The 20776-nt window shown below is 35.3% G+C and overlaps 1 pseudogene; it reads right to left on the reverse strand.

Moving 5' to 3' along the window:
• Nucleotides 1-2000: 2000 nt before the first annotated feature.
• On the reverse strand, nt 2001-2870 carry LOC116527693 (annotated as a pseudogene).
• Nucleotides 2871-20776: the final 17906 nt, after the last annotated feature.

Below are 20776 nucleotides of genomic sequence, written 5' to 3' on the forward strand. Positions count from 1 at the left end.
TTTTTGAGGTAACTACACTGGGCCTACAGTAATTCACATATTATTATTTTTTTCTTTTTTTCCTCCAAATTGTCACTTAACAACTTATTTGCAGCAAACTCGGAGCATTGGTGGCTTGGAGGAATTAAAGGTTACAGCAATACATGCCTAGGGTGAGGAAGTGGAGGTGTGTGTAATTCTCCCTTCTGAAGTCAATGGGGTGGTAGCGGCAAAGCATCAGGGCAAGAAGCTGGACCTCATGCTCCAGGAGGTGCTCACGCTCAAAGTGAGTGGAGGCTCAGGGTTGAAATGGAGATGAGGAGAGGAGCAAGTACAGCAGAGGGGGGACTGCAGCACCAACTGACCAAGGAGAGGAGGAAGCCCACTTATTTGCTCACTCAACAAAGCCTTTTGAGTACTTATAATGGGCTAGATAGACACTGTGCTAGATAAAGAATAAAGATAGCATGAGGAGAAATTCACATATTAAGTAATTCACATATTAAGAACAAAACAGTTAAGAAAAAATTGTCAGTTAACTCAGTAGACCCTCACATCCATGTAAGTATTTCATTTTCTTTCCCTAACAGTTCGAGTTATGGGTACAAATGGCATCAGGGCGTAGAGAAGCCTACTTAATGGTGTGATGAAGAACACTGATACAGAAGCTATTCATTTGAGTTCTTCTTACAGACTAGTTGCTACACTATAGGCTAAAGATGGTAGAGGCAGAGAGAGAATTCTACAAGCTGGAGAGGCAGAAGCATTAGAAAAGATAGGAGGTGAACAGTACAGGAAACATATGTAATTCTTAGGTACTGTCACTGATTAGATAAGGGTCATGTGACTGAGTCTTCATAAGACTCAAGTGTCAGAATTCGGCACTTGAGTGACTATAAGAAGGCTGGGAAACTTAAAGATGCCATGTGTAAAGATGAGTAGGTACAGAGTGCTCAGACCAACCCTGGAGACCATCTCAAAGGATCATGGAGACAGACTGAACCTCTGGGCAGATGTCATTGAGAGTAATCAATGAGAAGACAATGATTAGTAATTATAAATAGATGAGTTCTTCCAACAACATTTTCTCTACACGGAGCTCAACAAATTAGGGAAAAAGAATGAGAAAATTGCTGGGAATTTTGAATTAGTGAGGGGTAAGCTTCAAATTGCTGCATTTACTTAGAATTGACTACAATTTTGTCATGTGCCTTTTGGCCTAACAGAGTCTCCTAACAGAGATACAACGAATGTTACATGAGCCCAAGATACGTGCCTGACTTTTTAGTCACTGGGGAGACATCCGTGAAGAAAACAAACAAAAATTATTATATTCCGTGAAATTAAGTAAATATGTAAAAATACAAATAATACGTGAGATAGATACTTACAAATTTGTATATTTAGAGAAATATTTAGTGATTGTGGTTTTAGTTGTAATATAAAGAAAATATACGTTACCTTTATGTCTATAAAATTATATTTATGCAAACTTTCATTTTGTAAAGTTACACTAAGTGTTCAAAATGCGGGAAAGTATTGACATAATTTTAAATGCTATTGGATTATAGAGGGGAAAGGGCTTCTGACAAAATACATCATAGTTCGGGCAGTAATTATTTATTTGTATCTAAAGGGCAGACGGGATTTAGTTGGGCAAAGAAGAGAGAGGAGAGGCACCTGTTCAGTAAGGCAGACACAAGAGTTCAAAGCAGGTAATTTCACTGTAGCAGAGGATTCATGAAGGGAATTTACCTGAAAAACCACATTAAATGTGATTTGAAAAGATCTCAATGTGAATTGAATGATGGGGTTCTGGATCTTCATCATTTCCCCTAGTTTAGATATACATATGTTTATTTTTTCTATATCTTTTTAGATGACTTACTTAAAATGCTAATTAAATGGATTATAACATTAACATGATGTGTGCTTGAATAAAATTCATTTTTTTCAATGTCCGATAAAATTTCATTAGCAAACTTCACTAAAATTATTTTACTATTTTGTTTTTTAACTTAAAAATTAAATTTCTATTCAAACAAATTAAACATGCATCAGATCAGGTTCTTTACTAAATTAGATAATAATTTCTTATTGTTGTGAAGTCACAAATTAACTCCCCTACCCACTCTGCTCCAATAGATACATACATCAAAAATATCATTAGATTACAAATTCCAAAATGCCATTATGTCTATATACTGAGATTCATAGTTTCTGGATTTATTTTTCCACCACTTAAACTGTGGATCATTGCTATCATGTGTGGGAGTGTTTGTTCAATTCCTCTTGTTGACGTGTCACCAAGGACTCTTTCTCTTCTAATTTCGCCTTTTGAACCTCTAGGGAGGAAGCCTTAATGCTCAGTTCTTTTCTTATCTGTTCTGTTCTGCTTAATTCTTTTCTAAAGATGTCAATGGTTTTTTCCTTACCTTCCCTTTCCTTTTGTGAAGTTTTCATCTTTTCTTTTTATACTTTTGTTTTTTGATGTAAATTTGCTAGCTTATATTCTCTGTCTGCTAGCTCTTCTGTACTTCTTTCCTCTGTTCTTCTTTCTCTATTAATTGGGCAATACTCTTTTCATTTTGTTCCTTGAGTGACTTACTCAACTTTTTAACTGTCTCTATTTGTTTGTTCAGAGAATCATATGTGATCTATAAGTCTTTATTCTTCTTTTCAGTACTATCATTTTTCTGAAGAAGTTCCATGTAGGATTTTGTCAGTATTTCATGCTCTTCAGCCACAGACTCTAACTTCCTATTATGCTCCTATTAAGATGCTCTTTCTGATTCAAGTGGCTGTGCCTTCAACAACACACTAAGCTCTTCATTTTTTCTCTCAACTTCTCTCAACATACTAGCACGTGTCTGTGCCTCTGTTTCAGCTTGAGTTCAAGGAACACTAATAATGTCTGAATATCAGTTTTATACAACCTAAATTCTATAGGCAGAGGACTGCTAAAAAAAATACCAGCTAATTAACTAGTACATTTCCCATGTATCTAGCCTATGTGGTGTGTAACTTTTGTGCAAAACTTCTATAATAAAATTTTAAATATGAAACAAAATGTTAATGCTATTTAAATATAGATGAGAATTTATTTTAATGAATAATTATGCAAATAACACAAGGACAGGAAGCATCATAAAAGTTTTAGGACTAAATCAACCTGATCTTCTCAATTTTGATTTCAGTTCTTTTGAGTCTTATTTTTCATATCTATAAAATGGGCACAATAATGTGTGATTCTTTGTATTGTTTGAGATACTAGACGACAAAATACATCTTTTTATCCTAGCTCAGACATTTCTCTATTTGTGGCTATAGATCATGAAATAATACTTTGATATGACAAACACTCAAGTTCAATTTTTAAAATAGTTTCTCCTACTCGAAGGCAGGAAGTTGACTTAAATGACTTATGGATCATAGGATTTTACTTTAAAATATTGTGTAAAATACTTACATTATCATATATGACACCCATTTTATTTTCTTAACACTTTTGGCTCCAGGATATCTCAAAAGACAATAATTATTCAAAAACAATAATAATTCAAGGAAATATTAGCAAAATTTATAAAGTTGTTTTTCTATATTTGAAAGAATAAGAAGAAATATTAGCCTTTCAACATTTCTTTTTCATTCTAGAATTTTAGTCTTATGAAAATGGCTCTCCAGAAATTGTGCTATCACCTAAAGAGTAAAATTTCTGTATTCTGCCTATAGAAAAGAAAATTAACATGTAATAGATTTATTTAGAATAATAACCACACATTTCTCGAGCTATAACTGTGAACAAGGAACCATGCTTGTTTCTACTAGGATAGAGAATGAAACAGAAATATTCCCTGTATTGCAAATGGTCATCCAAGTGTCTACATTTGTAAAAAAAAAAAAAAAAAGATTTTTCGAATCCATCAACTAATGGGTTCAAACCCATCTATTTACTTCATGTTGCAGTAATAAATTTGAGTATTCAGTAATTGATGAATTAAATCATTTAAGCATCTAAAATATAGGGAACCCAATTATTTGTAAAGACGCGTCAATTGAAATCTTTTCTTCACTTGAATTTATTAAAATATGTATTTACTGAAGGCACAATTGGCTTTCTTTTGTTAATAATTGTTAATAAACTGATAAATGGCTGATTTTATATGTATCTTCAATTCAAACGGCAATTGTCTTAGCTTAAAAGTGGCACAATAATTACTTTAAAAATTATCACAAATATTCTGGTTATGACTGAATTTTATAGTGTAGCATCCTAACTTTATTATAAATGATACTAATTTTATGTAAAAAATTATAGTCTTAACAGTGATTTTCTTTTCCACATATTACTGTTGTCAGTAATATTGTCATTAAACTCTTGACCTTAATGAATAAATGTAATCATCTTCATAAGAAGAAAAAGATAGTGTGAGTTATGTAGTCCTAAGTGTTGGACTCTAGAGAGAAAGTTTTGTTTTCTTTTAATTTTTAACTGAAGTACTACACAGACTCCCTAAAACTAGTCTCCACACAGCTAATAACATCAGACATTCTCCTGCTTCATACTTTCATGCCTTTCCAATCAATCTATAGTTTTCATCATGGACTCCGAAGCTGAGTAGAATTTTCCTCTGACCCTCTTCAACCTCACCTCTTCCTTCTCTGTCTTACTAAGTTCCAGCCATGCTGACTTCTCTTTTCTTTCTTGAACATCCCAAACTTCTCCCCTCTTTCAACCATTGCACTGGACATTTCTTTTCCCAAGGCGTCTCCCCCAGAATTGTGTTTGTCTGACTCTTATTATTTAGGTCCAATTGAAATATCCCCTCAACCCAAGCCCAATGTAAAGCAGACCCCTCACCTCACAGTCACTCAAATATTATCTGATTTTATTTTTGCTTTGTGCTTGCCCTTACGTGAAATTATCTAATTCATTTACTCGTTTACTTGGTTCTCACAAGGATATGCCTTTTATGAGAACGAGCACCATTTCTCTCATTACCACTCTATTCTCAATATCTAGGAAGGGCAGATAGTGAGTTTTCAATTAATATGAATTAGTAACTGTGAAGACATTGATATATCTTAGTTCTCTGTAATCTGGAGCTTAAGAAAACATATATAACTAGAGTGAACATTTGGACTGGGGATTAATGAGTTAAATGAAAACACCAGCTCCATTCCCTTTTAATGTGATTCTCATTAGGCTCCTTTGGTCAATGCAATCAAAATTGTTAAATAGTTGCATGTGTTTTCTCAGAATTTTATGGTAATATAAGGAAAAATTAAACCAAATCAGTAATGCCCAGCCTAGGTTTCCGAATCCACATTAAAAGTGGTCTTTCAGTCATGTTGCCCATAGAAATGAACACATTCTTCTGGGTGCCCTAATGAGTTATTTTCCTTCTGTGGTGTTGGGGCTCCTGAACTGTGTTGTCCTTCAAGCAGCTCTGCAACTCCTATTTGTACAGAGGCTTCTGTCACTGCTCCTGCCAAGTCACTGACTCCCAGCACTGCAGGCACAAACTGGTCTGTGCTAAGTCACAGTTGTGCATGTCTAAAGAGTCACCACCATGTTCTGTAGCCCTCTATGTGGGCCAGAGCATAGAGAATAGGAGAAAGCCCTCACCCCTTCCTTGGGGGAAGGTAATTTCTGTTGCCAAGTTCCCAGACAGAGCTGCTTAGGCTCTCAGCATCTCACGGGATTTTCTTTCATTATGGGGCTTGTTTTCAATATTATAATGATGTGCATTTTAAAATTTGTTAGCTCTTTTAGTTTTTTGTTATAGTCAGTGTCTCTGAATGATTCAGACATAAACCCGTGAAGGCTGTGCCAGATGTTACAATAACTTGAGGGAGATATCATGTTATTCTCAGAATCCTGTCTCCCCTCTGTCTCTAAGCTAAATTTGGTGGTGGTTTATTTTCCTTCCTTTGACTTTCATCCAACTAGACCCCAGGCATCATACCCATCCTAGAACTCTGACATGATCAATTTCTTAAGCACAAGACAATGATGAATCCTGAGCTAATGGCTGCTTGGTTTCAAGTTAAGATTCCTGCTCTATAAAACTGTCTGATTTGGTCAAAACAGAAAGAGAGTGTATTTGTGATTCACTGAAATCCACTTAAATGCCCTTGTAAAAATTGTAAATATTTTTCATCTTGGTAAGAACCTTGCCCTTAGGGCTGTTTTGAGACAAACATCCAATCATTAAACATATTAATAAAATATTTAAGATATAGTTAATATCATAAATAAAATATACAGAATATGTCACAGTTTTAGTCTTCCTTAAATTGGATCTTATTCTGAGAGTGGAAGTAGAGAAGCTCTTTTCCAAAGCAAAGATACTGTAGGCTGACTTTGTAACTTCTAGTCACAAGAACTTGAACAAACTCCCTTAACTGCACTCATAACTAATGTAAGATTTTCTGCTTAAATATCACAAAGCTGTATTGAAATTTAAGTAAAAAGAATTTTAAACATTTTTCTATTTTTTAAAGAACAGTGCAAATGTTTGTCACCCATTCTTATCTTTCGACACGAAATTACTAAGACTGTTTATCTTATAGGCTTGTTACATACATTTCTCAGAGAGCTCTGGTGAGGATTCTGTGGCAGAGAAGGGATCAAGAGGAAACAGTGCCATTATTGATTAGTGCTAACACATAGCAGCAGCCAAAAAGGGCGAATAAAGGTCCTGTCAATCCGAATAGCATGATGAGAGTGGTATATGTTACCAACAAAGTGTCCTGGATTACTCTGGGGAATATCTTAGTAACTAGCAAGGATATGGGAGTAAACCAGACTGTTATCAAAGAAAATCTTTAAAGGACTTTATTGTCTCTAAATCATAAGCTCCTTTCCATGTAATTCAGGACAAGTCATGGCCCAATTCCAATTCAGTTTCCCAAGGCTTATTCATTGAAATATCACAACTACCTTTTTTCAGGAAATTCTTCCTATCTTTCTTATTTATTTATTATACTTCAAGTTCTGGGGTACATGTACAGATGGTGTAGGTTTGTTATATAGGTATACACATGCCATGGTAGTGGTTTGCTGCATCCATCATTCCGTCATCTATATTAGTTATTTCTCCTAATGCTATCCCTCCCCATCCCCCCACCCCTGCTATTACTCCCCTGACCCCCCCACCCCCCAGGTCCCAGTGTGTGATGTTCCCCTCCCTGTGTCCGTGTGTTCTCATTGTTCAATACCCACTTATGAATGAGAACATGTGTTGATTTTTTTATACTTTAAGTTCTGGGATACATGTGCAGAATGTGCAGTCCTGTTACATACGTATACGTGAGCCATGGTGGTTTGCTGCAGCCATCACCTCATCATCTACATTAGGTATTTCTCCTAATGCTATCCCTCCCCTATTCTCCCAATCCCTGCTATCCCTCCCAACCCCACCCCCATCCCCCCAACAGGCCCTGGTGTGTGATGTTCCCCTCCCTGTGTCCATGTGTTCTCATTGCTCAACACCTACTTAGGAGTGTGAACATGTGGTGTTTGGTTTTCTGGTCTTTTGTCAGTTTGCTGAGAATGATGATTTCTGGCTTTATCCATATCCCTACATAGGGCATGAATTCATCCTTTTTTATGGTTGCATAGTATTCCATGGTGTATATGTGCCACATATTCTTTATCCAGCTTATTATCGATGGACATTTGGGTTGGTTCCAAGTCTTTGCTACTGTGAACAGTGCCATAATAAGCATACATATGCATGTGTCTTTATAATAGAATGATATATAATCCTTTGGGTATATACCCAGTAATGGGATTGCTGGGTCAAATGGAATTTCTATGTCTAGATCCTTGGGGAATTACCACCCTGTCTTCCACAATGGTTGAACTAATTTACACTCCCACCAACAGTGCAAAAGTGTTCCTATTTCTCCACATCCTCTCCAGCATCTGTTGTCTCCAGATTTTTTAATGATTGCCATTCTAACTGATGTGAGATGGTATCTCAATGTGGTTTTGATTTGCATTTCTCTAATGAACACTGATGATGGGCTTTTTTTCATATTTTTTTGCTGCATAAATGTCTTCTTTTGAGGAGTGTCTGTTCATATCCTTTGCCCACTTTTTGATGGGGTTGTTTGTTTTTCTTCCTGTAAATTTGTTTAAGTTCTTTGTTGATTCTGGATATTATCCCTTTATCAGATAAGTAGATTGCAAAATTTTTTTCTCATTCTGTTCGTTGCTGGTTCACTCTAATAATAGTTTCTTTTGCTGTGCAGAAGCTTTTTAGTTTAATTAGATCCCATTTGTCTGTTTCGGCTTTTGTTGCCGTTTCTTTTGGTGTTTTAGTCATGAAGTCCTTGCCCATGCCTATGTCCTGAATGGTATTGCCTAGGTTTTCTTCTAGAGTTTTTATGGTGTTAGGTCTTATGTTTAAATCTTTAATTCATCTGGAGTTAATTTTTATATAAAGTATAAGGAAGGAATCCAGTTCCAGCTTTCTGCAGCTTGAGAAGGTGGGTAATTCTTCCTATGTTGATATTGGTCCTCACAACAAAGAAGGTACAAAAGGAAAGTATGGATGATATATCTCTGTGCAAATAATTTTCTTGCAATTGATACTCAGATGTAGATTTTAAGGAACTCTTTAGCATTCAACTATGAAACCCTCCGTGACCTATGTTGTGTTTATCATAGGGAAAGTAGGCACATTTTTTCCTCCATTATGTCTCTCTTTCTCTCTCTCTCTCTTTTTTTTTTTTTTCCTACTTTAGTGCAAAAGTTCTCAAGGGGAAGGGAATACAATTTTCCACATTAGAAGAAGCCTGAAGACATTCTGGATTGTCATAACTTGAGGGGAGGTGAGAAAGTTAATGCTGCTAGCACCTAGTAGGTAGAGATTAGAAATGCTGCTAAACATTCTGTGATGCACAGGACAGTCTCTCAAAACAAAATATTATCAAACCCTAACTGTTAATGTTGTAAAGGTTAAGAAACCTTACTTGAGAAGAAAGTGTGCCATCACAGCATAATTCTTAGAATTCTGCTTAGAATTATCTTCCATTCCTCAATTAGTGGAGAACAGGGGTTTGGGGAAAAAGTCATTTACGCAGACCAGCCACATATAACCATTCTTGTCTTAAGAATACTGGAAGAAGAGTAGTACATGACAAGTTATCTGTCTGAAATAATTTCTAGATTTACTTTGTATTAAATTTTATTATGTGGAATATCAGACCTCTCTATAAATACAACAGCTTCAATAAATGCAAAGCACATGGCAAATACAATGATAGGCTATTTTCCTTCCATAATATCTATGAATGGTCATGACTCTTAATTCCATTGTAATATTAGATGATAGAAAACTTAAATATATTTTTACTTATAACAACCTGACTCTTGCCATTCTTTTATTCAAATTATTCCCTGTATGATATGGTTCTATAGTTATTTGTAAGTCAACTTTAGTGACTTCTCATTACTGCATAGTTAAAAATAAAAAGTGCTACAAGCGTTTATGAATATCTTTTCATTCTAATTCCATGTGATAATTAAAATGTAATAAAAAACATTTATCTTTTCTCAAATCACTTTGACATCTTAGTTCAAGAAAATGATTTTATAACATCTCTTTTTCTAAGTAAGGCTAATAGCCTAACAGTCTTTTCACCAGGAACCAAAATAAACATGACAATATTAGAGTATTCAAGTTTGTTTTCAATTAAAATATACAAGTGTATAAATGTAAAAAAATATTAAACATGAGATATTATTTATTTTGTGATTTACCTTTTTAATTGTTTCATTTCTTTGAAATAAATCAGGTAAGAAATAAAATGTGCTTATTGTCCTCTTTACTTTTATTTTTTCTCTTTTCTACAAAGTTACAGCTCACTTTTATTATGCAGAGTTACTGCATGGCTCTTTTCATATATCATGATGAAAATGTGACAGGCTCAATGTCTTTCATTTGTCCCTGATTATTCTTTGTCTTTTTCACTAAATAATGTCTGTAGTAAATACTGAGTTGTTTTTATAAGTCAGAATCTGATACGTTTTTTTGGGATATTTACTATTTAAATACTGACGTATTGAAGCCTTTCATGGATTTTCTTTTTTCTTTCTTTCTTTATTCTAAAAAGAAAAAAAATGGAATACATGTGCAGAATGTACAGGTTTGTTACATAGGTATACATGTGCCATGGTGGTTTGCTGCACCCAATGACCCGTCCTTTAAGTTCCCTTTCCTCACTGCCACCCCTCAACAGGCCCTAGTGTGTGTCGTTCCTCTCTCTGTGTCCATGTGTTCTCATCATTCAGCTCCCACTTATGAGCCAGAACATGCAGTGTTTGGTTTTCTGTTCTTGTGTTAATTTGCTGAGGATGATTGCTTCCAGCTCCATCTTTCCCTGCAAAGACACGATCTCGACACGATCTCATTCCTTTTTATGGCTGCGTAGTATTCCATGGTGTATATGTACCAAATTTCCTTTATCCAGTTTATTATTAATGGGCATTTGGTCTTTGTTATTGTAAATAGTGCCACAGTAAACATATGTGTGCATGTGTCTTTATAACAGAATGATTTATATTCCTTTGGGTATACACCCAGTAATGGAATTGCTGGGTCAAATGGTGTTTCTGGTTCCAGATCCTTGAGGAATGGCCCATACTATATTCCACAGTGGTTGAACTAATTTACATTCCCACCAACAGTGTAAAAGCGTTCCTATTTCTCTATAGCCTTGCAAGTGTCTATTGTTTCCTGACTTTTTAATAATGGCCATTCTGACTGGCATGAGATGGATCTCATTGTGGTTTTGATTTACATTTTTCTGATGATCAGTGATGTTGAACTCCTTTTCATGTTTGTTGGCCACATAAATGTTTTCTTTTGAGGAGTATCTATTTATATCCTTTGCACACTTTTTGATGGGATTGTTTTTTCTTGTAAATATGTTTAAGTTCCTTGTAAATCCTGGATATTAGACCTTTGTCATATGGGTAGATTGCAAAAAATTCTCTCCCATTCTGTAAATTGCCTATTCATTCTTATGATAGCTTTTTCGATAGTTTTGTTTGGTTGGTTTTTTTGTTTTGTTTTGTTTTGTTTTGCTTTTTTGCTGTGCAGAATTAGTATAATTAGATCTCATTTGTCAGTTTCGGCTTTTGTTGCAATTGCTTTTAGTGATTTTGTCATGAAGTCTTTGCCCATGCCTATGTCCTGAATGGTGTTTCCAAGGCTTTCTTTCAGGGTTTTTATGGTTTTGGGTTTTACATTTAAGTCTTTAATCCATCTTGAGTTAATTTTTGCATAAAGTATAAGGAAGGGGTCCAGTTTCAGTTTTCTTCATATGGCTAGCCAATTTTCACAGCACCATTTACTGAATAGGAGATTCTTTCCCCATTGCTTGTTTTTGTCAAGTTCGTCAAAGACCAGATGGTTGTAAATGTATGGTGTTATTTCTGAGGTCTCTGTTCTGCTCCATTGGACTATATGCCTGTTTTGATACCAGTACCATGCTGTTTCAGTTATCATAGCCCTGTAGTTTAGTTTGAAGTGAGATAGCATGATGCCTCTAGCTTTGTTCTTTTTGCTTAGGATTGTCTTGGCTATACAGGGTCTTCTTTGATTCCATAAAAATACATCTCAATGCAGAAAGGGCCTTTGATAAAATTCAATGTCCCTTCATGTTAAAAACTCTCAATAAACTAGGAATTGATGAAACATATCTTAAAATAATAATACCTATTTATGACTAACCCACAGCCAATATCATATTGAATGGGAAAAGCCAGAAGCATTCCCTTTGAAAACCAGTACAAACAACAATGTCCTCTCTCAGCAGTCCTATTAAACATATTATTGGAAGTTCTGGCCAGGACATTCAAGCCAGAGAAAGAAATGAAGTGTATTCAAATAGGAAGAAAGGAACTCAAATTGTCTCTGCTTGCAGATGACATGATTTTATATTTATAAAACCCCAGTGTCTCAGCCCCAAAACTCCTTAAGCTGATAAACAACTTCAGCGAAGTCTCAGGATACAAAATCAATGAGCAAAAATCACAAGCATTTTTTTTTTTTACACCAACAATAGGCAAGCAGAGAGCCAAATCATGAATGAACTCCCATTTACAATCAATCACTACAAAGAGAATAACATACCTAGGAATACAGCTAACAAGGGATGTGAAGGACCTCTTCAAAGAGAACAACAAACCACTGTTCAAGGAAATAAGAGAGGACACAAACAAATGGAATTCCTCTAACCTTTTTCCAAGGTTCTTAGCTTCTCTGCATAGGAATAGAACATACTCCATAGCTCATCATAGTTTTTTATTACCCATCTTCTGAAGCCTGCTGCTGTCATTTCATCCGTCTGATCCTCTGTTCGGTTCTGCACCCTTGATGGAGAGACATTGTGCTCATTTTGAGAGGAGGTGCTCTGGTCTTTTGGGTTTTCATCTTTTTTTTTTCATTGATTCTTTCTCATTTTCATGAGTTTTCCAGTTTTAGTCTTTGAAGCTACTGACCCTTTAATAGGGATTTTGTGAGGGCCTCTTTGTTGTTATTATTGATGCTGTTGTTGTTGCTTTCTGCTTGTTTTTCTTTCAATATTCAGGTCCTTCTTTTGTAGGCTTGCAGTTTGCTGGTAGTTCACTTCAGGCCCTATTTATCTGATTTGTTCTTCTCCCTGGAGTGTCATTCAAGGAGACTAGAAAGACGCAAAGAAGCAAAGCCTGCTTCTTCTTCTGGGACCTTTGAGCTCAAGGGGCACCAACTTGATGCCAGTAGGAAACTCCTGTGTAGGGTGTCTGACAACCCCTATTGGAGGATCTCACTCAGTTTGGTGGCACAGGGAACAGGACTCATGTAACAAAGCACACTTTGTCCCTGGATGGAGAGGGTGTGTTTTTCTGTGGGGAAACCCTCTCACCTGGGCTGCCCAGATTCCTCAGAACTACCAGGAGGAGAGGCTAAGTCTGCTGGTCTGCAGAGACTGTGGCCACTCCTCCCGCTACGGGCTCAGACCCAGGGAGATTCAAATTCTGTCCCTGAGCCTCTAGCGGGAGTTTTTGAAGTTTTCTCTGAGGAAGCCCCACACACTGAGGAAAGATGCATCAGAGTTAGGCCTGATGAGGCACTCTGGCCCCAGATTGCCATAGCTGGTGTGTTGGGCTCTACGGACAAGTCTTGGGACAGAGCTGTCCAGCCTTCCTGGCTCTAGCAGGGAAAAAGCACAGCATGGAGCTATAGAAATGAGTGTCACTCTTCCCTCACCCAAGGAGCTTAGTATGTTAGGCAGTTGTCAGTCACAGGGCTGGCTGCTGCCCCTCCCCCAGGGAGCTCAAACAGCTTAGACAGCAGGTAGCCCCAGCCAATGCTCCTTCAATTGATTTTCTTTAACATACCTACAACCATTTAAAAAATGTGTTGTCAGTGAAAAAATTGTTTCGTTTGATGATTGAGGAACCAAGAGAATCCCAAGAATATTTCAGGGATTCACTAATTCAAACTTATATATTGGTAAGAAATCCATTAAAGGACAAAATAGTCCATAGATTTTAATAGCTTTATAATAACCTTAAGCTAGATCACATGGTTATGTACACTTTCTACCTTCTACATTATTATAAATGACAATCCTGCTAAACTTTCAGCCACGGTTTATTAATTATACCTTACCTCTAGTTTCCAGTAAGACTTTCTTCACTTCCCTTTAAGTCTTTATTGATATTTGCCTCAAAGTCCAAATTTCATGAATAATTTGTTCAAGGCTCTTTGTTTGCTAATATTACCATTAAAGTCCACTGCCCTGTTTCGAAGCAATTTCTTCATTTTCAGTTTTTGATATGGTAGCATCCTCTTTTGTTATCAAAATCTGTATTCATTCTTTTTTGTTGTATAACAAATCACCCCAAAAATTAGTGGCTTTAAATGACAAATACTTACTATTTCATGTTTTCCATGGGCGAAGATTTTAGGAATACTTTAGTTGGATGTCTCTTATGAAGTTGCTGTCAAGATACTGCTTAGGCTGCAGTCCTCTGAAAGTTGAGTGGTGCTGAATAACCTTTGTCCAAATTGGCTCAGCTACATTGCTGTTGGCAGGTGGGCTCAGATCCTATTATAGGCCCAATAGGTTGCTCGGGTTGCCTCATGGCATGGCAGCCGACTACCCATAGAGCGATTGATCCAAGTGAGAGAATCTAGGAAATGACATAGCATCACTTGTGCTATGCCCTGTGAGTCATATAGACAAACCCTGAAAAATGTGAGACAGGATTACATCAAAGTGTAAATACATGAAACAGGAATTTTTGTAGGCAAAATTGGAGGCTGACTACCATATACACTTTTGCAATCCATGTGCTCCTCTGTCCCTGACTGCATGGAACCACTGATTTGCTTTTTATTACTATAAACAACTTTGGAATTTTTAGCATTTTCAGTGAATGAATATGTATCCTTTTGTGTCTGGCTTCTGTCACTCAGCATAATTTTGAAATTTATCTATACTGAAGAGTCTATTAGTCATTATTTTCTTTTTTATTGCTGTAAGAGTTTCACTGTGCAAATCTTACACATTGTATTTATCTATTTACTTGCTCTTTGGTATTTGAGTTTTTACCAGGTTTTTATATTATGAAGAAAGTTTCTATAAATATCTGTGTCTATCACACTTTTTTTTTCTTTTTCCTTTTCTTTTTTAATTGCATTTTAGGTTTTGGGGTACATGTGAAGAACATGCAAGATTGTTGCATAGGTACATACATGGCAGTATGATTTGCTGCCTTCCTCCCCATTCACCCTATATTTGGCATTTTTCCCCATGCTATCTCTCCCCAACTCCCCACACCCCGCTGTCCCTCCCCTATTTCCCCCCGACTATCACACGTTTTATGTGAACATATGACTTTATTTCTTTTGGATAAAGACCTAGGAATGGAATGACTGGGTCCTGTGGTAAGTAGGTGGTTAATTTTTTAAGAAACTGCCAAACTTTTCCAAAGTGCTGTACCATGTTACAGTACTATATTAGAATGCCAATTGTTTTACAGCCTTGATGTCATGTAGTTTTTGTAGTTTTCTTAAATCAAACCATTCTAATATCTATATAATGGTGTCATATTATAGTGTAAGGTTGCATTTCTCTCATGTTTTGTACCTTAACACTGCTACATTTACTTACTAATTATAATAATTTTTAAGACCCTGAGGATTTTTTTGTGTGAAAACAATCATTTCATATATAAATAGAAGCAATTTTATTTCTTCCATTTTGATTCTTATTACTGTTATTTCTTTTTTTTTTTTTGAGATGGAGTTTCGCTCTTGTTACCTAGGCTGGAGTGCAATGGTGCGGTCTTGGCTCACCACAACCTCCGCCCCCTGGGTTCAGCCAATTCTCCTGCCTCAGCCTCCTGAGTAGCTGGGATTACAGGCATGTACCACCATGCCCAGCTAATTTTTTGTATTTTTAGTAGAGATTGGGTTTCACCATGTTGACCAGGATAGTCTCAATCTCTTGACCTCATGATCCACCAGCCTCGGCCTCCCAAAGTGCTGGGATTACAGGCGTGAGCCACCACGCACTGCCCATTACTGTTATTTCTTATCTTGCCTTGCTCCAATGGCTAAACATTTTATACCCTGTAAATTAGAAGTTATTTTAGATCTTCTATGTCTGTGAGAGAGGAAGATGGCAGTAGTATTAAGGATTGCTCTACTATATATTATATGAACTGTTGAAGTTTTATTGATGACTTTTATAAGACAGAGATAATTCCCTTCTAGTTTGCTGGTAACTTTCACCATGAATTGGTGATGGATTTTGTAAAATAATTTTTTCTGCTTCTGTTGAGTTGATTATGTGATTGTTCGCTTTTATTTTGTTATTTTGTTGAATTCTTTGGAAGACTACTACTTGATTATGATGCATTATGTATTGGTAGATTTCATTTGCTATAAATTTTAAAGATTGTTACATCTATGCTCACAAAGGCTATTATTCCATAATTTTTCATGATTTTATCTTTTTTTTTTTTACTGCTTTCAAGATTTTATTTGATCTTTGGTTTTCATCACTTAGACTATGATATTTCTAAGTGAGATTTGTTCTTCCTATTTCTCTTATTTGAAGTTTGCTAAGTTATTTAAACTATAAATTGATATTTTTCACAAAATTTAAGATTTTTGTCATTAAAAAAATATTTCCTTCTGAGTTCCACTTTTACAAATGTTCACATTTTTATATTTTCCCATAGATTCCTCTGATTCTGTTCATTCATTATGAATGTATTTTTCTTTATTTCATTGAGCATACTTGTGATAGCTGCTCTAAAGTTCTAGTTTAATAATTCCAATATCTGGGTCATCCTGGATTTGGCCTGTGTTAATTATATTTTCCCTTAAGAAAAGATAACATGCATTGGTTGTTTCGAGAAGTTGTTTTGGATTTTATCATGGAGATGTTGAATGTCAAATGTGGATTCTGTTACATTGCTTCAAAGAGCAGTAGCTTTTTTTTTTTTTAACAGGCCGTTGGTTAGATTCACAATACAAATGCTGTCACACCTGCTCTACCACATTTGAGTCTTATTTGCAAACTGCTTTGAGACATGTCTGCATATTCATTGTTCAGGGCTGTAGTATACTATAAGACATATTGTAGATCTAAGGTTAATGATAATTTTGCAGAGTAGATACAACATGTTACTTTGTAGTATGATGGAAGCTGGCCCAGGAATTTTCAACTCTGCTCTGAGGATTTCCAAGAGAGAAAAACACCTTGCAACTTTCATGAACCTAAAAGCAAAGCTTATCCTTACAGGAATAGCTTAAACTCCCTTTATAAAAGAATCACCTGGTAACTGATCCAGACTGAATACAGGTATAAAAAAAGAGAAGAATCCTCCAGACTCTAAGAATAGTCTCCAGACAGAGACCTTCTGGTTAGGCAGTCATATGGCCCCTATATTTGGCCCATTCATTGGCCTGCACCGCCTGTTAATCTTTTCATAGCACTGCTAGAATAAACCGCTGGAACATCACATGGTGTCTAAAGTTCATCTTTGATGTGAGTTGAGCTGAAAGGAAAAACTTGTCCCTTGGGCAAGCTAGTTAACTTGGACCACTCAGAGACTTCGAACATGACAAAGAGTCAACCAGCAACTTCAGCAGAGTTTACACATATAACCTAGGGCACTCTTTCTTTGGCTCATTCCTTTCTAGGATCCCTAGCCCCCTCAATTACCAGCAGGTGTGGTTACTTCAGACTCTGTGACCTGGTTAATTATGCTGGGAATAGAGAGGATTTTATAATAAAGTTTCATCCACCTTGTATCATGCCATAATTATGGCACATCTTCAAGGCATTCCAAAAAGACAGAAAAAAAAAAATAGAAACCCAATTATTCTGATTTTTTACATCATGTTTGGACCCCTATCCAAAAAGAGTTTTAATATTTTCCACTCTCTGGAGCCTTGGCCAGTTTTTGTGTATGTGTTCAAATGTGAGTTACATTTGTTCTCTGTAGTAGAGTTTTCTTTGAGACATATTTTGCCATACAGGAAGCAAAAGCGCTAGTGTTACTTAGCATTTGAGTTTTCAAACTAATAATAAATTTCTGGAAGATAACAAATAAAATATGAGATTGGAAAACAGTGTCTACTTCTCTGTATTGAAAATGTAGAGGGCACCATATTAAATATATCTGAAAATCATGTATGAGCTCTATGATCTTCCAAAATGTTTCTAAGATGAGTAGTTAAATGGATTTAAAGGTAGTCTTGGGAGTTCTAATTCAACTGTGTGTCATGATGTGTATGGAATGTGTTTGTTATATATGTGTTGGTTCAAATAATTTAAGAAGAAGAAGGAAAGGAACAGAGGCAATTTATTAGGAGAAAGATATATGACCTTATTGACTAAAGTTCCAAGGCTATAAACAATTAGGCATGGATTTCAATTACATAAAATGGTAGTGATAATGATAGGAAAATAGCCATAATAATTTTAGCTAATATTTATTAATCGTTTGCGTGTAAAACATCATGTTAATCAGTTTGCAGAGTTTTTTAGATAAACACTCATGACAATTCTATGAGAAGGGGAGCTATTGTCTCAGTTTTACAAATGAGAAGATCTGGGTATAGAGAAATTTGCTAATTTTCCAAAGATCTTAAATTAGTAGAGAGCAGGAATTTGAATCCACTTTTGAGCTTTAACAATTTTTTATATACTCTAGACTAGATGTTTGACTCAATATCCCCTTGTAGTATTTACCCCAATAATCATTTTCAAGTATTCCTATTACTAGGTTTTATCTGGGATTACATGCTATCATTCACTATTAGCCCACATTAATAGTCAAATACTACATTTTTATAGACATGTTTAAAAAGAAATTTTAGTCATTTAGATAGGTACACATAATTTTTCAGAATTATTTTCTATGTAAGTCTCTGAAAACCCTGTCAATATAAATAGCCTTTTTTGTGTTAGCTCAACTGCAAAATCTATGTGCCAGGTGTTGCCCTTGTTAAATTACTGGTGAAAACATGTTTTCGTCAGCTGCTGGAAGAAACTTCTGAGGTGGTGCCTCTGGTTTAACAATTATTTTTAACATCATAAATTGATGTGTGGCAGGAAAAGAGCAGCATGCACAAGCAAGCTAACTTTTAAAAATACTGAATTTAAAATAACTGAGTAACAGGGCTTATGAAAAAAAAGGATGAGCAAATGCTATAAATTAATTGATGTAATCCACTTTGAAAATTCAAATTAGATAAGACAAAGGCAATGTAATCTAAAGAACCACTGTTAGTGAATGAAGATTTTTAAATAAGTTTAGCTCTTATCTCTGCTTTGAAAAGTTTGTCAACTTTACCTGCAGGTGACCTCTGAGACCATTTGTGTGTGAAATTTCTCTTCTGCTCTTTTCTCAATTGTACATTCATCATGTTAGTTCTAGCCTGAAACATGTGTATGCAATTGTCAAAAAGATTATTTTGAATAGTTTTAAAAACCACATTTCTTTTTAAGAAGATATAAGAAAATGTTATAGTACAACTATATACATTTTATTGTTGCTGGTTTTTACATGATTGGGCCATGTTTATTATTATTTTCATTACACTAAAAAATTTTCATTACACTAAAAAAAGTTCATTTTTTTTCTTTCTTTTGGTAGAGGTGAATGACTGCATGATGTACCTCAAGAAACCAAATAATTGGTCACAGAACATAGTTTAAATTTATCAAACAAGTTTAAAGCCTCATTCAGGAGAAAACAGAGAATCATAATATTATAGGAATTTGCAGGCATTTCAATAGGGTTAGATGTTATCAACACTGTTTCTAAGTGTCCATCTACAGCACTGATGAAATAATACATAAGGGTCTACATAAGCTTTTAAATGAAGAAATAACATTCTTGGCCCAGTGAGACTTTCAAAATCTTTTCTCTAATAAAATAGGACAGAGCTGAAAAAGAGGTAGGCTTTCAGGCAAAACTTAGAACAGAACCATATTCTGAACTCTTCTATATGTCTATTAGTAGAATCATTATATGTGATGAGTTGGAAGAAAGGGAAGCAAAATTACTTAAAGTTTTTTTTTTTTTTCCCCCACAGAGAAGTATAAACATATGCTTGTATTTGTCCAAGTCACAGGAATAATATTCTGTAACGGATAACCTCAGTCTTTTGTTTCTTCATGAACGATTCACTTCAAGTGTAATGCTGAAAAATAAATCTGTATGAAATATTCCAGAAAAGAAAAGTTAAATATTAGAGGTATGTTTGGAACAATTGCCTTACACATAGATCATGTTGAACTTCACCTTCACCAATTGTTAGAACAGTTTGGAATGTCCTCAAAAAGCTATATGAAGGAATATCTGTACTTGCATATCTGGGAATATCAGCAACACTATTTAAAATAGCCAAGATATAGAATCAACCCAAGGGCCCATCAGTGGATGAATGTTTAAAGAAAATGTGGTACATATGCACACTGAAATATTAGTCAGACATAAAATGAATAAAATCCTATCATTTGTAAAAACAAGGATGAAACTGGAGGATATTTTGTTGAGTGAAATAAGCCAGGCATGGAAAGACAAATATCACAGCTTCTCACTTAAATATGGAGCTAAAAGAAAAATTGAACCCAGAGAACAGAGTAGAATGATGATTACCAGAGGCTGGGAGATAGTGGGGACAGAGACATAAAGTGGGCATGGTTAAAGAGTACAGAAATACAGTTAGAGAAAATTAGAACTAGTATACTGGATCTAATATTGTAATACAGTAGGATAATTATAGTTAAAAATAATGCATTATACATTTAAAAAAAAACTAAAAGGGTGGAATTAAAATGTTCTCAACATAAAATGATAAATTCTTAAGATGACAGATACTCTGATTACTCTGATCATTACACACTGTATACCTGTATCAAAACATAACATGTAACTTATAAATATAGACAACTATCACTCATAGTAATTAAATAACTATTAGTAATACAGACAACTATTAGTAATTAAAAATAAAAAAGCCAGAATAAGTTTTTTAAAGAAATTTACATTTCAAAGGGCCACAAAAATTATCTACAATTACAAATTTTCTAAAGTAAATGCACTGAGAAAAGTGAGGAGAGAGAACTCTATGCTTAGGCCATCTGGATTCTGCAAGGATCGGTGTGAGAGGGAGGTCAGAGGCATAGAGACAAGAAGGCTGAATGAAATTTAGTTAAGTTGAAGGAAACATTAAGGCCATCCTGGTCAGCAGAGAAACATATC

Source organism: Sapajus apella, unplaced genomic scaffold (genome assembly GCF_009761245.1).
Source record: "Sapajus apella isolate SASKATOON/1434 unplaced genomic scaffold, GSC_monkey_1.0 scaffold55, whole genome shotgun sequence".
NCBI classification, from domain to species: domain Eukaryota; kingdom Metazoa; phylum Chordata; class Mammalia; order Primates; family Cebidae; genus Sapajus; species Sapajus apella.